This window comes from Urocitellus parryii, chromosome 3, assembly GCF_045843805.1.
Source record: "Urocitellus parryii isolate mUroPar1 chromosome 3, mUroPar1.hap1, whole genome shotgun sequence".
Taxonomy (NCBI): Eukaryota; Metazoa; Chordata; class Mammalia; order Rodentia; family Sciuridae; genus Urocitellus; species Urocitellus parryii.
Window position 1 is genome coordinate 153,442,932 of NC_135533.1, and position 23,582 is coordinate 153,466,513.

Consider the following 23,582-nt stretch of genomic DNA (forward strand, 5'->3'; position numbering starts at 1 on the left):
CTCCCCTCCAGGTGGGAGTCCCCTCCCACCTGATTTTCAGGGGGAGCTCATATATGACCACAGCCAGGGTAGAGGGGACTCGCACCCCCAGTCCCCTCTTCCCTGGCTGCAGTGGTTTAGTAGCATTTCCTAACACCCAAGTGGAGGGGTCTACCACCTGGAGGGGCGAGTCCCCTCTACCCTGGCTTCTGTGGTTTACAAGCTCCCCCTGACAACCAAGTGGGAGGGGTCTCCCATCCCGAGGGGCAAGTCCCCTCTACTTTGGCTGGTGCCCTATAAGAGCTCCCTGGACCCCCAGGTGGGAGGTGTCTTTCGCCTGCAGGGCTGAACCCCTCTTCCCTGGTTGGGAAACTATAAGAGTTGGCCTGGACACCCTGGTGGGAGGGGTCTCATTCCTGTAGGGGCGAGTCCCCCCTACCCTGTCTGCAGTGGTATAGGAGCTCCTCCCGACACCCAGGTGGGAGGGGTATGGCGCCTGGAGTGGTAGGTACACTCTACTTTGGCTGCAGGGGTAAACAAGTCCCCACACACACCCAAGTGGGAGGGGTTTACCGCCTAGAGTGGCAAGTCTCCTCTACCCTGGCTGTGGCAGTATAGGAGCTGCCCAGGACACCCAGGTTGGAGGGGTCTCCCTCCTCTAAGGGCGAGTCCCCTCTACCCTGGCTGCATTGGTATTTGATCTCCCCCTGACAACCAGGTGGGAGTGGTCTTCCGACTGGAGGGGTGAGTCCCCTCTACCTTGGCTGAGGAGGTATAGGAGCTCCCCTGACACCCAGGTGGGAAGGGTGTCTCCCCTGGAGAGGAGAGTCCCTGTTACCCTGACTGTGGTGGTATAAAAGCCCCCTCCCCACACCCAGGTGGGAGGGGTCTCTTGCCTAGACTGGTGAGTCCCCTCTACATTGGCTCTCCATTCCCTGGCCTGGCTCCTCCCTGGAGCCTCCAGTGCCCCTTCTTGCTCAATGAATGGTTTCAACAATGGTTTCAAGGGCTTGAAATGAATGGCTGGGTTGATAGCTCTACATGGTCCCTGTGGCCATGTCCCGTTCCTGCCATAGTCCCCTGTTCCTGTTGACACCTCTCTCAGGCATCCCAGCCAGTGTCATTACCCTCAGGATGGACGAGGAGCCGTCTCCCAGCACTCACTGTTCTGCTGAGAGTTCCCTCAGAAGGCCTCTGGGGTGCGCTGACTCCACCCTCAAGGATGGAACCGGCTCTGGGATTGTGGCGGCCTGGCTGCAGGGTCCAGGCCAAGACGCTGACCACTGGCCTCCTGCTCTTTTTTCCTTTTTCTCTTGGCTGAGACCGAGGAAGTTGCTGACGTCTTCCTATTATTTTCAATCTCTCTCTTAACCTAATGGTCCCTGCAAAACAAGCAGGCAAGTTTCCCAGACACTCTGGCCGGGAGGGTGATGGAGGACGGGCTTGGGAAAAACGGTCACTCCCTCCAAGCCACGAAAGCCGATCTGAACCCTCAGTGACGCGGGAGGCCCGGCCTGCTTCTCCTGTCTTAAGTTGCACTTGCTTTTCTGGCTCAAGTGGGAAATAAGCAGAAGTCACCAGAGAGATCCCCACCCCTTCCAACCCCGGGAAAGGAAGTCCCCCATTAGCAGGGAAAGAAAGAGCAATTTACGTCCAAACTTGGCTGTTGTGGTCTATTGGCTCCGAGACGGGTGGTGGGCCAACGGGACCACTGTGAAGGGAGACCCCAAGTTTGCCTTGCTGAACTCCCCCTGCTGCTGAGCACTGGGTGGGGGACTTGCCTCTCTGGGGTGCCCCAGGGTCAGTCCCACCCCCCTGTCATCAACAGGAACACACACCCCTCCCTCTCTGCCTGCCTCTCCCCCAGTGTCAATGCTAAGTGTCTTGGATCAGCTCAGGGTTTAAATGTGTCACGTTGGCACACCTCCCGCAGGCCGTGAGCTGATGTCTGCACCACTGTGCCGCGGGCGGGCCAGCACCTCTGCAGAGTGACAGTGACATCACTCTGCTGGAGGAAGTTAGTTTCCCTTCATGCACAGGCTCACTGGGCAGAAGCCACAGGTCACGTGCCCACGCGAGGGCTGACCTGTGTGACCCCCTACCCAGGGCGCGTCTTGTGTGGACGTGTGGGAAGCAGCGGTGGTTTCAAGCTCCATTGGTCCCCTCCCTCCATGACCCTGGCCTGCGGGTTACTGCTTTTGTAGTGTCCTGGGGTTGAATTTGACTCTTGTGCTCACGTGGAGGGAGCTCACTCTTGCACAGGTTGGTGCGGAAGTGTGCCCTGGGCTCTTATTTTTCAATTGTTGTCCCTCATTGAGCTGAAGACGAAACAGACGTTCAGAGGGATCAGGTGCCTGGCCAGCTTCCAAAGGAGCCACAGGGGTCAGTTCCCACAGGCCACGCACGGGCTGATCACGGGTCCTTTCCTGGTCTCTTCTCGGCATCCAGGCCCCTTTCTCTCCCATCTGAAGTGTCCCTGAGCAGGCCACTCCGCAGAAGGCCCAAGGCTCGAGAGGCCCTGATGGAACAGAGGCCAAGCCGAGCCTCGATTCTTCAGTGTGGCTCTTGGCAGCCGAGACCCAGGCCTCAATGCAGCAGGTTTGGGACTGCCCTTTATTGTCTGCCTTGAGTTCAAAAGGAGGAGACGGGCACCAAACTCAGCACGGGCAGCTGCAGGCCTCCAAGTCTGCGCTGCCCACCGGGCCAGCTGCTGCTGACTCCAGCTCGTCCCCAGCCAAAGGCCGCCTTTGCCTCCCAGTCTCTGGCATTACTCACCCCTCTGAGCCCCCGCCAGCTTCCCCCGGGAAGGGCCCGAGGCCCAGCAGCAAAGGGCCTTCCTATCCACAGAGAGGTAGTGTCCCCGAGAGCCGTGAAAACCCTCCTCAGGAGATCCCCCTGCTGGCTTTTCAGATCCACCAGCTTGAATCCTTGGAGAGACATCCAAAAATTCTAGGCTCTCCTCCAAGTGGAAACTGAATCCTGAATCTTTGGAACTGTGTCCACATGCATCTCAGACCGCTCACTGTGAATTCGGCTGTGCTGTGGTGTGAAGTTTTGGACTGAAGGCCCATCATAATACTTGGGTAAAATATGAGATTTCATGCTTTCAGATTACAGTTTCCACATGGCTTCAACCTCCCAGATGCCCTGTGTTTTGAGGAGTCTGTAAAAACTCTTCTGCAGAATCAGCAACATTAGATCGCTGCTAAAGCCTACGGAATTGATGAAGCACCTCCGTGTCCAAAAGCCAACTCAGAATGGCTTAACCAAACAGAGCGGGATCATTGGCTCAGGAGGCTGAAAGGCCCAGAGGTGGTTGGACATCAGGTGAGGCTTGATTCAGGTGCTCACAAAGTATCATCAAGTTTCCATTGGGCTACATTTCTTGGATCTGACTTTCAGAATGTCAACTTCAACCTGAAGTGGCCCTCAGAAAGCACAAGCTTTTCTCCTGTCACAGTTCCTTTGGTGAGAGGGAAGTTTTATGCCACACTATCCAGGGGAAAGGGAGAGGTTCTCAGGGGAGAGAGGGCTTCATATTCTGGGAAACTCAGCTCATCTCTGCACTGTGCCCTTTTTCCTTTTTGACTATGGTCAGATCAACTCCGTTGGTAAAATGGAGGAGACATATCCATGGACTTAGGGTCACAGGTTCCCTGCAAGAGCCGGGATGGCATCAATACCTCCCAGGCCTTGGGATTAAGAAGGAGGAAGGGGAAGTTACCAAGGGAGATCCGGGGTGCTATTTCTAGGAAGAGAAGAAGGAGGGGAGTGTGGGAAGGACAGTTGGGAACACAGAGTCAGCTCCTCATGCTGTCCGGGTTCAGACAGAAAAGCAGAGCAGGGAAGGACATTGTCCAAGGCGTTTGGAGGCATTTGGTGACTTCCCACTGCTCTCGGGACAAAGCAGAGTGTTGGCGTGCCCCCCGAGCCCCGTGCAATCTGGCCCGTCATCCCCTGCAGCCCTCCGGCCCCCACATCCTTGCAGACCTTCTCGGCTCCTCGAGGGACCCCGTGCTCTTCCTATGGCCTAGGTAAGCCTGCGCTTCCCGCTGGGCAGTGGGCTGGATGCTGAGTCAGCACTTGGCTGTCAGGCCCACTCCCGGGGCAGAGTAGTCAGGGCAAGAAAGTTGGCCCATCCTTGCGGACCCACAGGATCCGTCTACACTGCAGGGATTCTGTGGAAAGCAGAAATCACCAGTCCAGACTGCATAGCCGGTGCCACTAGGCGAAAAAATGATGAAATGGGGTCAAGATTACCCAGATGGCACTTGAGAGCCAGCCCTCTGGAGGAGCCTGGAGTCCTGTGACTTGGTGACTCAGTCTAGAAGCCATTTGGTCTGGCTGGTATTGGAGGTGCCTGGCTCTGAGCTCAGAACTTGGGCCAGCAGCAGAATCCCTCGGCTCAGGTTCTCACCCCCAGAGCCAACCCTGGTCACCAGCCTCATCCTCACAGCTCCTTTCTGCACTCCTTTGGGTGCACCCCAGGGCCTCAGCCCCTGCACATCTGCCTACCTCTCTCTTGTGGGTTTCAGTAGCCCCGTGAGGTCCTGCAGGCAAGGATTTGGTCCTAGTGTATCTGAATTCCCAGCATTCCTTGGGGGCATCTGCAGCGGCTGGCGCTTCACAAATACTAGTGAAGGGAGTGGTTTCCTCAGCTCCATCTGCATCCAGGCCCGATTCTCCACAGTGATTTAGAGTGACCCCCTCGCCTGTGAGAGGGCCGCCTGGAGGAGCAGATGTCGATGTCCAGTTCACCGCAGAGCAGCTGATTCCAGGAGGTGAGGCCCCAGGTCACAGGTGTAAGGCGGTGGCAGGGGGCACATGCCTGAGTCTGTTTGGAGCGGGGAGACCTCCTCCTTCTATGTGCTCTGAGCTACAGCAACGGCTGCTGGTCCCAGAGCAGGGCTCCCGGGCTGAGCTTCAGGAAGCCAGTGGGCACCCTGGGACTCCAGGAAAAAGGGGCACCTGTGTGCTTGCCCTTGCAGAAAACCCCCTTCTCAGGAGATCACAAAGCCACCAGGAGCCAAAAAGCATTGAAAGCAACTGGCCCCAGGGAATGAGAGCTCTCTCTCTCTCTCCCCCTTGACTGACACTAATGCTGACACCCCCCGCCCTTCCCTGCACACAATCGTCTGGGCGGTGGGTTCACGTGGCACAGGGGCCTCTCTCCCGGGGCACCCACAGCCAGTCCACCAGCCCCTGCCGCCCCCGTCACTTTCCCGGAGAATCTGAATATTAGAAGGAATTGGGGATATGAAGAGGCAAATCTCCAGACAAGATAAATACAGACAGTAACATAATCCTTGATTGAAGAATAAGGCTACTGTTGGGAGCTCAATGCTCAAAAAAAGTTTACCAAATTAGAGGGGCACGCCCAGTTGGAATTCTGGTTTTCACAGTCTCCTTGCTTGTCAAACTCAATATCAAGGAAAATAAGCTATTTTGATTTGGCAAAGGCTCTTGCAATATGGAATTGATATCTGCGGCAGCCCCCTTTGATGTTCTGTATAAACAGCGTTTTCCCTGCTGTGGAAGCGAGATTGAATATAAACAGCCTCTTCCTTCCCCACCCCTCCGCAGTGCCAAGGGAGAAACAGAAAAAAGAAACAGAAGAGAAGCTTTTTCTGTGGCTCACGAGACTCACGGGGGCAGCTCTTGCTGGTTGGTTTCTTGGCACAGGACTCCTCAGCCTAAGGCTGGCCTTGGTAGCCCGATGGTCCCTGTGGGGACCGCCCTGGGCACTGCAGGATGAGGAGCAGCATCCCCAGCCTCTACCCACTAGATGTCAGCTGTGACAACCCAAAGGACTGCAGACACTGCCAACGACCCCTGGCATCAGGACTGCCCGGGAGCGCGGCTATCCCAGAGGCGGGAGGAAGGTGCTCTAGGAAACCTCCGGCTCTGCGTGTGGAGGCCGGGCCTTCTGCCTGGAGGCTCCCACGCCATCCATCAGCTCTGCCTGCCTGGGGAGACTCTGGGATGCAGCCTCTCCTGCTGTCCCTGGGCTCCAGGCTGCTCACTGCACAGCCGGCTGGAGGGGACGGTCTCAGTGGCTGAGGCATTGCACACTGGGCGCCTCTGCCTAGCTCCTCAGTGCTTGTCCCAAGGCTGAGAATCACACTGTCCCTGATGCCTGGTCACATATTTAAGGCTCCCTCCCTCGAGGTCCATGGCACTTGGTGTAGTGTCACAGGGACAGGTTCCTCCCTGGAGCAAGGCAGGTTCCAGTCTGTGACCGTCCGGAGCCAGCTGCATCAAGCCTCGGTGGCCAGGGGTTAAACCTTCAGGAGTTCTTAGCAACCCTGTGGGCGGCTTGAGTTCACCCGTGGTCAGTGCAGCCACGGGCCACCAGCCCCGGTGGGTGTTCTGAGAAGGGCCTTGCTGGGCCCTTTTCTGTGACACACACACCGTGGAGACCGCTCCAGGCCTCGGGGCCGCCCCCACCCAGGCTGCCCACATCACTGTGCTAAAGGTGGAGGGGATCGTAACATGGTGGTAAGTGTCTGCTCATCTACGTGGAGACACACGGCCCAGACTCCAGGCCAGGAGTGCTGCAGCTGGTCACGGTCTCGCGGCCACCATCCTGGGCATGGCACATGCAGAGCACGGCCAGGTTGACACTGCAGCCCCAGCCACAGCCACGCACCAGAGCACCCCTGCATCCACCCCTGGTGGCCAATCGGGCATCTATCAGCATGTCGCTGGTTCCAAGTCCAGGCTAAAACTAGAGGGGCAGCGGACACCCCAGCTGCTGGCCCACGTCCCTTCCCCTTGTCTTACTTCAGGAATTCCAACTCTGTGTGGACTGGCCGTGAGTCCACTGAGCAGCAGCCACGGCCTGGGGAGGAGGTTGACTGGGTGGGACTTCCAGGAAGCCCCTCAGGCAGGACAGTCCCTGACTCCACTCCGCCACTTCCCTGCTCCCTGTTTGGGTCGTTGCTAAGGTTGGATGGGAGTCCCCGAGGCGCAGGTGTTAAAGGCTCAGTGAAACATGTAGGATCTGGGACCCAATGGAAGGGAGCTGGGCCTTGGGGGTGTGTCCTTAAGGCAGATGTTGGGACCCCGGCCCCTCCTCGCTCTCTGTGCTCCCTGCCACCACGAGGGAAGCAGTGGTGTTCCACGCTGCCACAGGCTCAGAAGCAATAGACCAACCAACCACAGGCTGAAACCTCCAAAACAGGAGCCAAAGTAAACCTTCCCTCTTTTTGAATTGATTGTCTCGGGTGTTTTGTCACGGCAATGGAAGCTGACACAGGTGATCCTCTAGTGTGGGTGGGACAGCTTGAGAACACGGGGCCAGCATGTGGGAAGATGAAGCTCGAACACTGAGGCTGGCCAAACTGAAGGACAGGAGGGGCCTGACGGACAACCACATCATGGGGTCAAGCTGCCCAGGTAGGCCCCTGCCCCCGGCTGCTCCCTAGTGGGGTAAAGGAAGAGAGCCCTGAACACAGCTCCACGCAGGACCAGGCAAGTCGCCTGAGGCTGAGGAGATTTATTTTCTTCCCTGAAAAGCAGAAATAGTGGAGCCTAATTCCCAGGCTTCCTCCGCAATGCAGAGAGCCGGACAGTCCTGGGACAGGGGAGGACCTGCTTATGCCCAGGGCCACCTGCAGCTGGCAGTGATTGAGCTCAGCCTGCGCCTCTCCCTCCAGCCTTGAGTCTTCAAGCGCAGGATTGGCCTCCACCATGGTGCTTAGGGGCACTGATGACCTCAGGGACAAACCAGCTAACTTACCTTTGTTGGAAGGTAATGCATATCTCCATGTGGCCCTTTAGCATTCAATTCGTGCTCATTAAACAATCAGGAAGAATAACACAGCAGCCCTGTGCCGGTCACACCATGGATAGCACAAATGGGACGGCACAGGAACCCGTGAACAGCTCCTGCATGGTGGTGGGGCAGGAAAGAGAAGCAGCTGGGGGACGATGACAAGAGAGGGGACTGGGCTGTACCCAGGATGGTCTGCATGAAGATGCAGCCAGGCCCTGAGGGGGCTTATCCGTGCCCATCCTGGAGGGAAGGGAAGGAACTCTTCAGGCGCCTGGAGAATTCCAAGTGCCAATTCTGTGGCAACCCGCCCCAGGACCTTGGGAGGTGCTCACCCTCTCCAGCTTCCTCTGCCATGCAGAAGTGGAAGCACATGAATGTGAATGTCCCTCGGGCCCTGTGCACCTTTCAGAGGAAAGAGAAAATTTCCTGGCACGTTACAGGCCCAGGGCTTCCTCTGCATTATCTTCTTTAAATCTGTGGGAGTGGTAAACACAGCCTGGTAACTCTAAAGGCAGCTGTTTACCTGCCCCGTGTTCTGAGTCACTCAGGCCTAGGGGTCAGTCCAGGCTCTGCAGTTCCCTACCGGATGTCCTTGGCCAGGCGCTTAGCTTTTGTGCGCCTCAGTTTCTTCATCTGTAAAAGCGACCTCAAAAAATATTCTTATTTCATGAAGGACATAGGTGAGCAAGAGGAGATCACGCATCTAACTCTCGTGCAGTTGTCCCGACTGGTTTTGACACAGTGACGTCCTCTCCAGAAGCAGCAGTGATAAACCCACAGCATCTCCGGAGCTCTGTGCATGGTGAGGGGCTCAGATCTCATGGGCACGTCCTACGACTAGTGCTGTCATCTCCTGAATGTAATTTTTAAAGTCACCTCACTTTATGCAACTTAATAAATCTATTTCAAAAGGACTTCAGAGGGCTACGTCAGGGGGCCTGCACCACTCCCGGTACACGGCGGCCACAGGAGCAATACATGCAGCGTGGCCCCTTGGCAAGGGTCAGCCACAGAGCAACGCCGTGCTGGTCCATTTCAGTGTGTGGACACCATGGTGATGCACAGACCTCAGTGAGGCCGGGGTGGCCAGTGGTAGAGCACTTATGTGGCACACATGAAGTCCTGGGCTCCAACCCCAAAAAGAATTAAATGAAGGAAGGAACCTGGACTGCCCCGGCCCCTTGTATGGGTGGGTGTGTGGCACAGGGACGAACCCAGGGCCTGCACGTGCTAAGCAAGCGCCTGCCAGGGAACTCCCGCCAGCCTCTGCGCGCAGCCCCTTGACATAAGTGGCCCTGGGGGCTGCGGCAGGTGTGAATTCTGCTCCACAGAAAATGTTTTTGGTTAGAACTTGGAGCACATTTTAAAACAAGGGAGAGTCGTCAGCGAGCACCTCATCCCCTTAACCACCCCCAGCCTCAGGCCTGCGTCCTCTGCATGTTCCAGGTCACGCGCCTGGAGTTGCTGTGGGGTTTGCAGCAGCATCACAACAGACGCACCAAGCCAGCCGCTGCTAAGACATTGGGCAGCTGCAGCGTCACTGGACTCCCTTATGATCATATGGGCCACCGTGATGTATGTGGGGACATGCTGTTATGCACACATGATGACTCAACAGAGGAAGGATAGAAGTGTGCCCTGGGGCGGGGTCTGGCGGCCTGCAGAGGCTGTGTGCCCAGCATGCCCTGGTCATGTAGGCTGTCGTCTGTGGTGGCCCAGGAGGGGATGAGGGACACCTTGGTCCACCACATCCCAGTGCTACGCAGTGCTGTGTGGAGCCCTCCACGGACCCCGGGGACCACTGCCCTGCTTCCTGCTTCTGCGCCTCGATGAAGGTGACCTTCCCTGGATTACAGCCATGCCTGGCTTCCTCCTCTGCCCTCTCCCTCCGGCACACTCTGTGGGAGCAGGAAAATGTCCCAGCTTCTTGGTCTGCTCCATCGTGAAGGGGCTGCTTCAAAACCCCACGGGCTTCTTTTCATCGTATTTTAACTACTTAATTTGACAAGTTCCTTGGAGCTGCCTATTGATAATTGATAGAGTGTTCCTTCCTTTCCAATTTCCTCTATTAATTATCCCAGGAAGTCTATCAGCACTTTGCATGAAACCCAAGAGGTCAGAGCGTGTGGCCTCTGCACAGACCTGTGTAAAGGAATACCGTCCGGCTGCCCTCTGACCAGAGAGCTATCAGGTAGCATCCTGGCCAGCTCCTCTTCACTGGAACAACCCTTAGCAGGGCACAGGGACTTCCCTTGCTCTGGTGGCTCTCAAGTGTACCCACCTCCCTGGGTCCCTGTAGGCTGCAGTCTACAGGAGTCCGGACCTCCAACTGAGGTCATGGGTGTGCGGGACCCCAGCCTGGCCCAGTTCCTCTTGTTTCCTGTGGCTGTTTGGTTGTGCTCCTTTCTTTCTCTTGTCCTGTTCAGGCAAGAAGCACTCGCTGCAGACAAGTCCCCAGGGAGGATCTGACCCCGGGCTGCATCATGCTAGAAGCTGTAGGCAATTACCGGCAGACTCTTTATTTGTCCGGCTGCTTCAAACAACCAAGTTAGAGAAGATCCAGAGATCACACTTGAAATTCCAGTCTGGGCTTCTGTTGGGACATGAGCCAGAGACATCACATTTTCACAGAGGCTGGCAGAGCTCCTGGAGTCCAGGTGCTGTGGATGGCTGCTGAGCAATGGGCAGCACGGGTCTTGGGCATGCCAAGGTGCAGGTGGCCTCCCAAGCCCGTGGACGAGCAGTCAGCCAAACTGAGGCCCGTTGCTCTTCTGGGCTGCACTGGGTGTGCCAGACGACTGGCCTGTCTCCAACTGCATTCCTTTCATCCTGCAGTGACATAGTCATGGTCCCCAATCCCCAGCCTGGTCGTTCTCGTCACTCACTTCAGGGGGGAGCTCTTCTCCCTCTGCGGCAGGGTGGGGTCCCAAGAATGCCACCTTCCTTTTTCCTCTGAATTCCACATGGCATGGGGGCAGGGCAGGGTGCCTGTCGTGATGACCCTCGGCCCTGTCCACAGCCCAGACCACAGCTCCCGTCCAGTGCCATCAGAGGCGGAGGAAGCCATGAAGAGATGCCCGTGAGGTGGGCTCTCTGCCCTTGCAGGTCTCGCCATCCACAAACACGTTGGTGCCGTGCCCTCAGCATGGTGACCAGAAACACATGGGCTGGAGCACCTGGCCCACAAGGTATGAGAGAGGCCAAAGCGGCTCAGGAGGAAGCGGCAGTGTGAGCGGGGAGGTGAAGGGCACTATGGCCTGGCTCTTATTTGCCCCCCAAACCCCTGTGTTGAAGCTTGGTGGCCAGCCTGGGGTCCACTGGAGCCTTCAGGGGGCGGGGCTCAGCAGGAGGACATTGGCCACAGGGGATGGGGGGCAAGCCCTTAAGGGGACAGTGGGCTCGGCCCTTCCTGTCTCTCGGTGTCCTGGCTGCCAGGGCTTCCTGCCTCTGCAACTTTGAGCAAGGCCTTGCCCACCACAGGCTCCCCATGACGCTCTCCTCGCCACAGGCCCCAAAGCAACGGAGTCAGCTGACCATGAACCAGGAGCCCAAACAAACCTTTCCTCCTTGAAGTGGATTCCCTCATGCGCTTTGTCCCAGAGAGTGAACTAACATGGTGAGTTGGGGACTCAGTCTTCAGGGGGATGGCTACGGAAAGGTGCAGAGAGCAGAACCATGAAGGTAGGAGCAAGAAATCCTTGGAGCTCCAGCCAGGCATGGCTCCCTGTCACACTGTGGGCCGCCTCTGGCTCCCTCTACATCCACAGTCAGAAGAGTGACCGCACAGGGCCAACGTCCCGCCGTGATTGCTGCAGAGTACCTGGGGGAATGAAGAATGAGGCTTTAACTGTGGCGGGGACGGCGAGTGGGACGGCCCTTGAATGCACGTGGGTGCTCAGGCTGAGGATGGAGGAGGGACAGATGGGACAGAGGCTGGTCCCAGTAGCCATGAGAGGCTGGGCTCTCGGGTCAGCTTCATGACAGGCTCCGGCTTCATACCATCTGGAAGGCACTGTATGACGAGGACCCCAGAGAACCTCACACCTAACTCCTGGGATCTTTAAGTTTAACCTCAGAAACATAGAACCTTGCCCAGTGACCTAGGAGGATGAGGCAGGAGAATCGCAAGTTCAAAGCCAGCCTCCTCAACTTAGGGAGACCCTGTCTCAAAATAAAAAAAAAACAGAACAAGGGGCTGAGAACGTGGCTTAGTGGTTAAGCACAACTGGGTTCAATCTCTGGGAGAGAGAGAGAGAGATAGATAGAGAGAGAGAGAGAGAGAGAGAGAGAGAGAGAGAGAGAGAGAGGTCACCTCCTCAGGCACCTGTCTGCATTACAATAGGTTCTGGGCCATTGGATTCAAGAAGTTATCTCAGATTCTCCCTGATTTTAACCTCTCAGTTCAAAGGAAGCTGGTATCTTTCATTTTCTCTGTCCCAGTTGGGGGTAGTGATTTTGTTGATTCTGCTCAGTGCTTGAGGCTGGAGTAGAGAGAGATGGGAAGCCTTCCTTCCTCTCCCAGAGCCCCTGAATACATCCGTCATTCACCTGTGTGCTCATGCAACCAAGCCTGAGCAGAAGTGCTTTTCTTGCACTGTCTACCACATGTGGCCCAGGTCTGGATGCGAGTGCTCTGTGTGTCTACCACTCTTTTCCTGAGAGCGGAGGCTGAGCCCCGTGCCTGCCTCCAGCTCTGGCCCTGGCTCTTCCCTGCTGCACTGAGACCAGCCCCGTGGCTACCCACAGAGCTCCGGAGCCCTGACCTGGCATGGAGAGAAGAGGACTCTCCTCGCCTCCCTGGGTCACTTTGTCTGAGTTCGTCTCCTACGAGTGAAGCTGGACTAGAGATATTGGACAAACCCATTATTGAGGGTCTGTAGATCCCTCGCAGGAGACCTGGAAGGGAGCAGAGAAACCAGGAAAGGATGGGGAAAATCCTGTAAGCATGGTTTCCAGGGACGCACTGGCCCCAGGAGGACCTCTGCAGTGTGAATGGCTCCGCAGGAGTTGTCCTGCCCAAAGGGAGGGGTTGGGCTGATAGACTGCCCCTGGGTCATGGTCCTGGTCCTGGTCAGGAGTAGAGCAGGGATAGTGGAGAAGGGATAGAGTATGATCGTGGGTGGAGAGCCCCTGAGGTGGCTCTGGCCTGTCCAGGGCAAGCTGGAACCCAGGGCCATCTTCAGGAAAAGCATCCAGCAAGGACCTGTGGGTGGGAGGGCAGCTGGGTCTTCTATGTGTCTGTGACAGACAGGTTACCCTCTCAGCACGTGGACCAGCTTCAAGAATGCCTTCTCCCCTCAAAGCCAAGTAGCTGCCGGCAAATCACGGGTCTTCCAGCCACAGCCACCACTGCCTGTTTTGCTAAAAAGGGGTCATGAGTTTTTCACCTTCTGGGATCGTAGGGTGGCAACCAGACAATGCGAGTGAAGGGCCCAGTACCCTGCCCGGTCCTGGGTCAGCCCCACCTGGGATTACAGTCCTGACTGCGGCTGGTGCTGTCCCAAGAGGCGCCCGTTGGGAAACTTCCTGCCAACTGGGACTCTGATCTTTTGGTGGTTTCTTGTTCCTTTGAAGCACAAAGGGATGTTTCATTACAGGGTAACATGAAGAAATTGATACGTGTATGTGAAGTGTGCACGTTTCTAGAAGCTAAGCCTGGTAGGAGCCTCGTTACCAATCTGATTGGCATTTGGCAGGTTGTGACTCATGGTGGGGTCCAGCCTCCTGAGAGCTGCTTGGAAAGGAATGAGTTGTTGGAGCATTTTTGCCAAGAAGCTGTGTCAACAGTCAACACCTTATTTTCCATGTGAACATCATGCAAATACACAGCCGTCAATTGCCTGCAAATTGCCCAGCTGCCAGTTGCCAGGGTGTTCTGGGATCAGCCTCCCTCCGCACATTCTTGGCGAGTTTTTAAAGTGAAATGTGAAGATCATTTTTATTATGTTAAGAAAGGTACAGTCTTGAAAGACCTACTCCATCCACCTTATCTTCATTGTTTATTCCTCCCAATGCAGCATGTTTCCATTCCTTCAAATTGATCCAGGATGCAAAATGGGTCTAAGCTGGAATTTCCTAAATGACCTTGGGGGAGCTTGGTGGAACAAGAGAGAGCTTATTAATCCTTGACTCCCCAATTTCATAGGGGTGATTTGATGGCAGCAACCAAGGCAGTCCTTTTGCCAGACTTTCCCCAGTACCCCAAGACAGTAAAACGTTTCAACAGGAGCCAACAGGTGATCTTATTACTGCCCAAAGAAAGATCTTATTACTCCCTACACAAAAAAGTGTGATACCCATTTTGCTTTCTATTGCAGTCCTTGCAACTGTAGAAGGGGTGGGGAGAAGTTCTAACCAGGGGAGATTGACATTGAAAAAAAATACAAATGAATCTGTGGTTGCAACCAGCCCATGAGCAGTAGTGTGTGAATCTGTTGCAGGGGAGGACTGTTGTTGCAAAGGTCCCTGAGGAAGGTCTGGGGTGGTGGCATGTTCATGGTCTAAACTGAAGGTCTCCTAGGCACATGTACATCAACACTCATCATTTTGTACTGTCAGCCTGTGTGTGGTTCATTAGCTGTCAGTGAGACCTTAATAAAGGTGTGAACAACAACGTGAATTACTTTCCTTCTTTTTTAGTAATATGTTATAAAGTTATGATGAAAACACTCCCGGGTAGAAATGTAGAACATGAGATAGATCTTCAGCCTAGAAGAAGAGACAGCAGGCATCTTGGTGCTTCAATAGTCCTGAGGCTGGAGACCCTTACCTGCCTGTCCATCCCTTGAAAGTAGGGGTGGGGGATGCTGTGGGAGATGCTCTCAGGCCCTATCAGGAACTTGAGGAGCTTAGTTTTCTTAAAATCTAGAAAAGCCTGTGCCAAGGAAGACCCATTGTTCAATCCCAAAGATGCGATACTAAGAAACGCGTGAGAATTTGCTGAACTGAACAGAATATCAACTCTTATCTTTTCCTTGTTCCTCCTGATGGTTTTCTACCCCAGCATGAAGTTGAAGGGGAACACTCCACAAAGGATTGGGTTAGACATTTATCTCAATGTGATTAAGTTCCAGAGCCAAACCTGGAGAGGAAGGGTCCTCTCCTCCCTGCTCTCTCCCCACTGCCAGTGTGCCTCCATTCCTACAGCCCCCATGTTCCCTTTCCTGCTCCAGGAGCAAGTGAAGCTCGTAGGCATGGGCACAGACCCACAATCACGAGGTGTTCTTAAAAGTGAAGTCTGGCTATCATTCCCCACCCACTCATTGACATATCCAAACACTCCTTCTTGAGCATCTATAATGTTTCAAGGTGCAAGGGACTGGGTGATAAAACAGACTCAGTGCCTGTCCACAAGGAGGTCACCTCCTAGAGGGATGGACACAGTAATCAAATATTGTTCTTCTGCATCCTCAAAGGGTTGGGTCCAGATCCCCTGGGGATACTGCAAGTCGGAGATGCTCATGCCCTTTATATCAAAGGGCACAGTATTTGTGTATAACCTTGCTTACTTTAAATCCCCTCTAGATTACTTACAACACTTAATACAATGCAAATGCTATGTAATTAGCTATTGTTCTGTTCTGGGAATAATGACAAGAAAAAGTCTGCTCATGATCAGTACAGATGTCATTTTCTTTTTTAGAATTTTTTGTTTGAATCCTTGGATGTAAAAGCCAGAGGTATGGAGGGTTAACTGTAACCCAAATCCAAAGAGAAACTAAACATTATTTCTTTTTTTTATTGGTTGTTCAAAACATTACATAGCTCTTGACTTATCATATTTCATACTTTAGATTCAGGTGGGTTATGAACTCCCATTTTTACCCTGTATACAGATTGCAGAATCATATCGGTTACACATCCACATTTTTACATAATGCCATATTAGTAACTGTTGTATTCTGCTACCTTTCCTATCCCCTACTATCCCACTCCCCCCTCCCATCTTCTCTCTCTATCCCATCTGCTGTAATTTAATTCTCTCCCTTTAAACATTATTTCTGCTATGAAGCAGAAATAAATGTCTACAAAGAGCAAATTTTAGGGAGACTTAGATTAGTCAGTAGCTCTGCAGGAGAACTGACAGGGAAGAGGTTTGAAGGAAGAGCAAAAGCTGACCAGGTAGAGAAGGCTGGGAGAGCAGGGAAGGCCCAAGGAACCACGTGTGCAGAGGGGCAACCAACTAAGGGGCTGGGAAGCATGGCACAATCCAAGAACTGACCGAAGGCCTGTGTAGCTGAAGCTCAGAGAGCAAAGAGGAGAGGAGTCAACCGGACAAGCTGAGGCCAGAGGACATATGATGTTTTATAGGCCAGAGGAAGGAAGTGCCAACTATCAGTTTCCTCCAAAGAACAAAACAAAGCACAAAACCTCTAAACAAACAAAACAAAAAGGCATACCTATCAAGCAAAGCTAATCCAGGGGAGTTTTAGTAAGGTCTTGGAGGGGAGGACAGGCAAAGGTAGACCTGCATAGAGCCTGAGCTGCATGACTTCAAGACAGAATCAGATGGGATGGAGCAGAGTTTGATATCACAGCTGTAGATCTGGGGACACAGCAGGGAGTCTGAAAGTCTTGTCACTCATCTTCATGCACAAGCTCCTTTGCTAAATCATCTTGCTCCTCTCTGGGCTGGGAGGTATGACCTGCTCAACACAGGGACAGGGAGTCGTGTCACTGAGGATCTGAGGTCTGACTCCACTCTGTGAGCAATGGCGAGTCACAGGTGGTCCTGGTTCCAATGGCCTGCTGGTGATGTTGTGCATGCTGTGCTGTGCTGCTGTCCTGAGGCTGGTCGTCCCGGCTGTCCTGCTGGACAGACAGGAAGATGACTCCCCAGGCACACACCAACATCCAAGTCTCGCCTTCCTTGGCCCCTGGGTCAGGTCGATGGAGAAGAAAATTGCCTCCTTTTCCCAGACTGTCACTTGCTACCTCTGACCCTCAGCCTTATTTTATAATCAATTTAGAGATAATTTTATTATTTAAAATTTATTATTTATAATTTTATTATCTCTAAAATGAGGATGACAATGACATTTTATTACGATTGCAGTGTGTAAATTCTCAGTCCAGTTGTCCCTTGGTAGCCTCTGGGGATTGGTTCCAGGAGTCCACAGGCATGAGAATCTAAGGATGCTCAGGCCTGCATATAAAATGCCATAATATTTACATATGATTTATGCACACCATCCTGCATACTTTAAATCATCTCAAGATTCCTGACAGTACCTAAGCCAGCGTACGTAGGTGCTATATGGTGTCATTAAGAGAAGGATGACAAGAAAGTCTACATGTTCAGTACAGGACCAATTTTTTTCTGAATATTTTCAATTCACAGTTGGTTGAATCTGCAGATGTGGACCCACGGATACAGGGTGCTAATCACATCGGCCTGGCTGAGTCCAGGGGATAGTCAGATACTGAAGCTGCAGCCAGGGGAGGAGCCTGTGACAGAGGGCTTTGTGTCCTGGGGCCAGGTCTTGCAGAAGCACCTTGACATACCACAGGGCTACCTCCCAGTGCACACACCCTGAGTGGGGACACTCTAAATTGAAGAAGCATCCAGGGCACCTTGCCTAGTGGCCACCAAGGCTGAGCCCATCCCACTTAGCCACACAGCACTGCATGGCCATGGCCAGTGTCTCAGCATTAGTTACCATAGTTGTTTTCACGTTGAACTGCAGAGCAGGAGAAATATCCAGAAGCCCCACGGCCATCCCATGACCCTCTAAAGCAACTGCCCATCTAATTTGTTGAGGACTCTTGTCCAAGTTCCTGCTGTGGTGATCTCGGTTACCTTTTTTGACCTGTATCATTGACTCTGATCCCAAGGACATCAAGGACCCTGATGGGCTATTTCTCCTGGAAACGTTTCCAGTGCTCCAGACATGCCCTCCTTAGCTCCACGTCTGCAAGTCACTGGAGGAAAAGGAATGGGCTTACAATACTTTCCTTCTGCACCACATAAGAGCTCAGGGTTGAAAGAATGAGCTTCATTTATTGGATTGAGATGGGTTGAGCCACTCTGGCCCTGGACAGGGTGCTGAGCACTCAAGGATGGCTCAGACACACCTGCCCTGGGAATCTTCCCCTGGCCTGCATGTGAAGAGCCCAGTCCTTGCCTCCTGGGGTAATGGGCTCAGCTCTAGATGGATGCTAAGGGTCTGCTGGAGGAGGTGATTTGTTGGACCAAGGCATTGAAGAACACTTCACAGAGGCAAGGTGCCTTGACAGGGCTCATCAAAGCACACATCGGCACTATTTCTTTTCTTTTTTTTTTTAATTAGTTACACATGACAGTACAATGATCTTGACATATCATACATTTGAATCAGATGAGGTATAATTTCTCATTTTTCTGAGTGTACAGGTTGCAGAATCACTTTGGTCATGCAGTCACGGATACACATACAGCCATATTAATAATAATGTATACATTATTCTGCTGTCCTTCCTTCCCCCCTTCTCCTCCTCTCCCTTCCCATCATTATTTCTTAATAAGTAAAATATGCAAAGGGAAGACTTGAAACCATTCCAAAACACTTTAGAGGGGGAGACTCCTTCAAATCCATATTCTTCATCTCAGAAGCACATAGCTACTACTGATGTAAACTGACCACACAGCACTCACTTCGGGGTTCCAGGCAGGTATAGAGCTCGGAGACCTTTGGTATCGTATGCATTGATCTCCTTTGTTGTTATTATTCTAGCTGCTCCTCCAGTCCATAGATTAAAATATCTGGAAAAAATTGCCTCTGCACTGAACATGTACAAACATTTTTTTTCCTTATTGTTATTTCCTAAACAATACAGTATTTTGCTTACCTTATTAACAAAGGCAGACTTCACCTTGTGTTAGGTATTACAAGCAATTTAGAAAGGATTGGAAACATTCAGGAGGATGTGTATAGATAGTGCACCATTTTACATAAAGAAGTTCCGAATTTTGATGTCCACAGGTCCTGGGACAAATCCCTGGAGGATACCAAGGCATGTCTATATAATTAACTGTACAGTTACACACCTAGAGAGATACAGAAAAGCCCTTTCATGTTTTGCTGCTTTAACAAACAGTGCCTCAGTGAAGAATATCTTTATTAAATTTCTCTGAGCTCTTGTGTGGGGACCCTGGGCTGAACTTACAGAAAACTCCCAGGGGCAGGCTGTTGGATCAAGGTATGCACTCGAGGGGTTTTGATAGACCTTTCTAGGCCGCCTTTCCAAGAGGGTGCATTTTTCAGGTGGCGCAGGAGGACTCCAAACTCGGAGGGAGGGGAAGAAGGAGCCCAGGGATGAACAAACCCAGGTCTAGCCTGGTTAGCTGGTGTGCAGGAAACATATTGAGTCCTGTGCCCCTCCCTTATCTGTAGGGGGTGCCCAGAAATACCCCCAATGTGTGCCTGAAATCTTGGATAGCATCAAACCCTCCGTATCTTGTTTTTTCCTCTACCTGGGTTCCCATGATAAAGTTGAATTTATAAACTAGACATAGCAAGAGAGTGGCCAAACAACTTCACACCTTGAGCCAACCATTTTTCCCAGTTTGCCTGAGAAAGTTCTAGGCATAGGCAGCTTGAAACAAAAACAAAACAAAACAAATCAAAACAAGAACACATTGTTTTTTGAAATGGTCACCCATTCTCTTGCCTTCCCTCAGGGGCGAGCTATTTCACTTACCTCTGAGCTTCAGGCGTCCCTCCACAGGCCACCAAATGCCACAGTCTGGCTGGATACAAATCACAAGCCACTCAAGCAGGAACAAACTTTATTTCCTAACTCCCATGAACCCCAAGCACGCGGCCTTCTCCCGGGACACACCACACACCAACCAGATATCCCTCCTCTGGCACTTCCCCAACCAAAGCAAACTCCCCAGGAATCCCTGGGAGAACTCCAAAGTAGCCAGCACCTGAGGCAGACAGTAGGGGTCTGATATACAATTGAATACACAGCTTAACATAACCATCATCATCTCAATGGCTCCCTGGCATCACCTCTCAACCACTCCTTCTGGCAAAAATGCCATGCATCATTGACTTGGCTGTGGCTCTCAGCAAGAACTAATAAAAGGGGCTGAGGATGTGCTCAAGTGGTAGCACACCAGACGGCCCAGGTTCCTTTGATCCTCAGCACCACATACAAACAAAGATGTTGTGTCCACCGAAAACTGAAAAATAAATGTTAGAAATTCTCTCTCTCTTTTTTTAAAAAAAAAGAACTAATAAAAATAGAACAGCATGACACTGGATGGTAATGGAAGCTATTTAAAACCATGCATTCTTTATTTCTGGAATTTTTCACTTAACATTTTCAAACCTGCACTTGATGGCAATTGAGGCCACAGAGAGTGGGACCACCTGGGGAGGGACGAACATCCACAATGGGAGAAGGCTGGGGCGCTGGCCAGGCCGGGGGACCTTGGCCATTCTGCTGTGCCGCTGAGCTGCTTCCTGGAGGCCCAAGGGCACCTCAGGGAGGCTTCAGGGAGGTGCCATGTCTGATGAGCCTTTAAGGAGGAGGGAGCTGGAGGAAAGGAGAGCCTCTTGGAGGGAGGAGGTGGGCGGGGACTGTGGTGTGTGGTGGGGTGTAAGAAAAGCCAGGAGACAGGAACTAAGGCAGAGGTCTTTCACATCTAGAATAAAGAGGCTTTAAAAAGTATCTATGCTGAAATCTATGTGTACCTTGCATGTTTATGGGGTACACTATAGTTATATACATATATAGATTTTTATGTACAAAGTATCATTCACAAATCAGGAAAACTGGCATTTTTATCTTTATATGCAGGGACATGGATCTTTGCTATGTGAGGGGAGACTCAGGAGTCTTCTGTCTTGAAATATTTCATAAATTGTTGGAGATGGCAGTCACCCCACGTTGTTTACAGAATGCTACAACCAACTCCTCCCCTACCTGACTTTGGAACCCAGGATCCGGCCCCAATTCTCCATTCTCTCCCCGCTTCTTAGACTCTAGTGACCACTATTCTGTTTCATCTTTTATGAAGTGCATTCTTTCATCCTCTGCCTGTGACCGGACACATGACACCTGGCTTTCTGTGCTGGCTTCTGCTGGACATGATGTCCTTGTTGGGGTGCAGTGGAGCGTCGGAGGGAGAGACCACACAAGAGACTCACTTCATGCAATTGCAGGGGGGGAAATTTATTAGGGATCCGTTCCAGTGCGCTGGGACTCTGTGCCCACTCAAGAAGGGAGAGCGGCTCAGAGCCCAGAGCAGAGTTCAAGTGGAGCTTAAGTACACTTTTTGGAGAGGGTGGGGGGCTTTGCATACATCAGAACAAATCATCATGAGGCACGGGAAAATTGAACAACAACCCTGAGTCAGGATTAGTGCATACATTGGCGGGAACAATCAGGCAGGAGTGATTGGTGCTCCTAGGTGGGGTACACATTCAAACTGATTGGTTTAGGTCCTGCAATGCCTACGTGCCATGCTACCTAGAGCCCTTAGCTATTAAACAACCAGGGAATCAATGGAGATATTTACTGGGCAGTTCCAGCAGTGTCCTAACAACTTTACAGAGATTACAGGTTTGGGGGGTAGCAGAGGGACTCTAACAATACCTAGTCTTTTACTTTTTAACCCAATCTCTGCACTTTGGAAACTTTAGGATGCCTGGTCTTTTACACTTTAACTCAGGCTCTGTGGCTTAGAATCATCTTGGAAATTTTACCTTTACATCCTCAGGTTCTATCCATGTTGCCCCAGTTGGCAGTCAGTTTCCGTTCCTCATTCGGCTGAAGGGGACTCCGTTGTGTGTACTCACTGGACTTTCTTCATACATTTATCTGCCAAGGGACACCTTGGTTGGCCGTGCGCCTTGGCTGCTGTGGACATGCTGGGGTAAACACGGGCAGGTAGGCAGGTCTTGGTCTTGGATGGGATAGTCTCGTCTCCTTCAGATGCAGCCCTGTGCTGGAGCTCTTGGGCCACATGGTAGATCCAGGTTTTGTTTTCTGAGAACCGCCCCTCCCCCATCTGTTCTTCCTAATGGCCATACCAATTTTCATTCCCACCAACGTGTAGGCGAGATAATTCTTCTGAGAGCAATTTAGGAGATAAATGGACAAAAATAATACCTTAAGTTGCCTGATATTTTGAGACTCCTTGTCTCATTGGATTTTCTCAAAAACTTTGAAATATTACAAAAGTATCAGGTTCCTGTTTTATACAACTCCGGTGACATTGTATAATAGGCCCAGCGTGCTACGGGAGTGAGAGGAGACAGGCTGGCAGGGGCTCAGGAGACGTGATGTGGCCATTAGAAAGAATATCCAGTTCTTCAGTATGAGTAGAGGGAAGAGGATGCCAGGATTGTGCTGAGGCAGTTACCACAAGTCTTTTGGGAATTGATAAAAAAATTCCTTCCCTCCAGTCAAAGGCAAAAGAAATGATCAAGTTACTTCTCTGCAAAAGTTCCCCCAATTCCCCATTATTTCAAGAAAAGGAGCGAAGTCATTTGTGCTCTCAGGATTGTGAAAGGCACCTTGCAAATACATGTAGCCTCTCCCACTTGCTTTACAGGGAGCTTAGTGAGATTCCAGGGACAGGAAGTAGTCACAGCCCAGTTCAGGAAAACCCCGCACAAAGGCTTGGAAGACCCTGTGTACTTGGGTGCTAGAGGTGGAAAGTGGAGTGGGGTCTGTATCTGGAAAGTTCCCTGAGCTAACAAGTTTTGGAGATAGCCACCAATCTCCTGTGAATGTAAACAGTAGGTTCTGCTTCCCCAAAGCATTGGGGCCAGTGGGTTCATGTTGACCTTGCTATTGAATAGCGTCTGATTGGAGGTACAGTTGCCTGGTATTAGCTCTTCAAATTAAGTGTTAGTGGATGCCAAAGATAGTAGGTGTAAGAACTACCCAAGGAGATAGTTTGAACCAAAGTAAAGAGTTAGTTGATCTAAGCAGGAGCCTGTGGACAAGCACCCAGGGTGAATCAGACGCAGGTGGTATGAGGACCCTACTTTGAGAAGCACTGCTGTATTCAAAAGTCCTATTAATTGGACCCCTGCTGATTCTAATACAATGATCTGGTGGAACCTCTTGTATAGTTAGGAAACTAATACAGACCCAAGCTCAGGACTGGGATCAATTGTGTCAGGTTTTGCCAACCTATTAGGCTGTGACTCAGACGTGTGCATCGGTTTAGTGAACATCAAGGTGTCCCGTGGTCCAGGGAAGCGAGTGAGCCTCTGAGAATCCTGGGACTGAGACGTGGAGACCAACAGGATTTCATTCAATTCGAACAGTTAGAAAATCCACCCCTACTCCTCCCAGTGCCAGATGCTTGATGTACAGGATGGATCTGAAGTGGCGTCTAGGAGTGTTGGAAAGAGGAAGAGAGGAGGAGGAGAATGTAAGGGGAGGTGCCAGAGAGGAAGGAAGAGCAGGCATCTTCTGAGAGCTTACCCTCAAAGGTTCTCAACTGCAAGCCAACGTGCCCAATGGCTGCAGCAACCTCAATAGGTGTTCTGATTTACTTTAACTTTCCAGGGAAACAAGCCACACTTAATATCTAAAGCACACGGTGCACACAGCTAGCTCCAGATGTCAGCATCAATTCTATCATATCCCTTTCAATGATGCCAAGGCTCTGGTTTCTGGTAATTGCTGTAGTAAAGCACAAGGACTCCGTGAAAGTCCACGTGGGATAGGAAGTGAAGGTGACCAGGTGTGCCCAGTGGGAAATGGGGGAGCACCCAACAAGCATGCACGTCCCCACCCTAAGTGCAGGGGCCCTGTGTGTGTAGCTGTATCTGGAAAGTTCCCTGAGCTAACAACTTTTGGAGACAGTCACCAACCT